Genomic DNA, 2,682 nt, shown 5'->3' on the forward strand with positions numbered 1-2,682 from the left:
CGCGGCCCCGCGGCGGTCGCTCGGCAACGGGGCGGCCGCGCTGGGCCGCGGCACTGTCGGCTGCTGTCCCCTCAGCTGCAGTTCAGCTGCAGTTCAGCTGCCTGTGATGGCGAAAGGACAAAAACTGAGGAAAAACAACTTTTTTTTTTTTTTTTTTTTTTTTTTTTTTTTTTTCCCTTTTAAACCCTCTTTCTCCCCCCCCCCTTTTGTGTTCTCACTTTCGGTATTAAAGGGCCATGCCTTGAAAAATAGGTCCTGACAAACCTTTTTTAATGTGGTGTTTTTCATACCACATATGAATTACTTTACTTTTGCCTGCATGGGCACGGGGAAAGAAAAGTTTTCTTCCTTATTTTTTTTTTTCCTTCAGACAGGTGATCGATGAGACTGAGAAATGCTGAAGTAATGCTGAATGTTGCTATTTTGCTGTTTTGCTTACGATATCTTGGCATCCCTTCTAATTGTCCCAAACCCATATACTGTCTAAACTCCCAAAATAATGGAGGAGCCAAAAAGAAAGACTCATACAATCACAGAATGGTTTGGATTGGAAGGGACCTTAAAGATCATCTTGTTCCCGCCCCCCACCATGGGCAGGGACACCTTCCACCAGACCAAGTTCCTCCAAGCCCCTACCAACCCGGCCTTGAACAGTTCTAGGGACGGGGCATCCACAGCTTCTCTGGGCAATCTCTGCCAGTCCCTCACTGGCTTCTGCACTAATATATCCTGCATCAGGCAACATAAAAAACAAATTCAAGACTACTGGCTGCCCCATATCCTCCAGCCATTGAGTGTTTTACATTTTTCTTGGGTGTGAATGTGCATTTGGAACAAACAGTATTCATGGCCCTGACACTTTTCTCATGATGTCTTAAATATAGGCTTAGTACAGAAAGGTAGAAATATTTCCAGAATGTTTTTTTTCTTTATATATTCTAAAAATAAAATTATTCACTTTCAGTTTTTTAACATAGAGGTAAAATGTGACCAAAAGTAGTGCAATGTTCAATTTAAATAGAAAACAAAGGAAGAAAAACTTCAGATCATAGAATTCAGCTCCCAGATCATAGTTCCCATACTCAGTAGGATGTAATTGCTGTTAATTAGGAAATATGACACCTACACCCTTGGCAAGGCTGGGGAGAGATGCTCAAGGACGACAGAATTAAAGCTGTGTTTGGGAGAAAATTCAGGATCAGTGTTGACACTGCCTTTGTGTGAAGTCCAGCAGCTCACTGTTTCACTGTTTCACAGCATGGTTTCTGTTGGAACTCATCCTCACCTCACCTCTGTATGTGCCCCAGAGTGCTACAGCACTCTCAAGGCATGTAAGCCCTCAGAGAGATACCTAAAGCACCTTCTGCCTGCCAAACCTCCTTTCCTGTGTGCACTCACTTCTTCCTTGCAGCTCCATGTGTGCAGCTATCTGCCTTGGGCAGAGCTTTGGCCATTTGGGGATTTGGCCATCAGGGGAAGAAAGCAAGCTACTGCCTTTCCAAATTATCCATTCACCTCAGCTGAGTAAACAGATTAAGGAAGTTTATTCTCCACAAGCTGGAAGGATAGTTGGAATTCTCTCTTCCAGAATGCATCTGCTAGAGAGTCCTCGCAGAGGTCAGCTCCTGCGGGCAAGGGGAAATGTCTGCAAAACGCTACGGCTTTTTTGTGTGGCACAGGCTGGCACTGAAAACAGAATTGCCAGCTCCAGAACTTAAACGTACGGTTTCCCACACTGAACTTGTTTAGTTCTGTGGATTTGATGGAGGTTTCTTCCTGTTTGCAAGAAAAAGGCCGTGGGAACACAGTACAGCAAATGGCATGTGAACAAATTTCTCCTCCCACAGGAACACAATTTGCATGTACATCTGTCTGTTCGGACAGTGATCTTGAGTGTAAACCAAAATTCATCTCTGCTTTCACATCAGAGGATCTGAATATGATGCACCTCTGGAAAAGCACTCTGTAAGGTTTCCTGAGAGGTAGCAAATGTGTGGGAAAAGTAGGTGAAAATAGGAGGTTATCAGTCAACAAACCTGCATATTTCCTTGGGAAGGCTGGTATAATTAAAGATTGTGAACCAGGATTTAAATAGGTGATTCTCACCTCAATTTTATCTCTATATTCCAAATGTCAGATGAAAAATGTATGGCCTGATAATCAAGCTGTAATAGAGGCATTGCAAGCAATTTAATTATTTAGCAAAGGAAGGATAAAAAATAGTTATTTGACTGAAGCACTAATGGAATTTTTAAGTTTTAATAAATAAATATTTACAATCAAAGTTGGTTAGTGTTTGATAACTAAACAATCCTACAATCAGAGTAGTACAAAGCTAAGTAATTTATTTATTCCTAAAGTTAAAATTAAAAGTCCTTCAATACTGCATGAATAAATTCTGATGTTTCTTTTCTGGTTTACATAAGAGACTTGAAAGAAATTCCAGCTGTGACAAATTTAAATTGGATATACTGAGTAGGTATAAATGCACACAGACGAGTGCAATGCTTCATTGTTTAACTAAGCAAATACCTCATTTTGGGATATGTGAATTCTTGGTAATAATTCTTTGTGGTCTGCTGCTGTTCTCAGGTTTCCCACCCCTCACTGTGTGTCCAGCATTGGCATCTGCTGCAAGTCAAGCAGTGGTTTGCATAGGTGAGAATTTTCCAGGTTTTATTT

This window comes from Lepidothrix coronata, unplaced genomic scaffold (assembly GCF_001604755.1).
Source record: "Lepidothrix coronata isolate B3197 unplaced genomic scaffold, Lepidothrix_coronata-1.0 Scaffold86, whole genome shotgun sequence".
Lineage (NCBI taxonomy): Eukaryota > Metazoa > Chordata > Aves > Passeriformes > Pipridae > Lepidothrix > Lepidothrix coronata.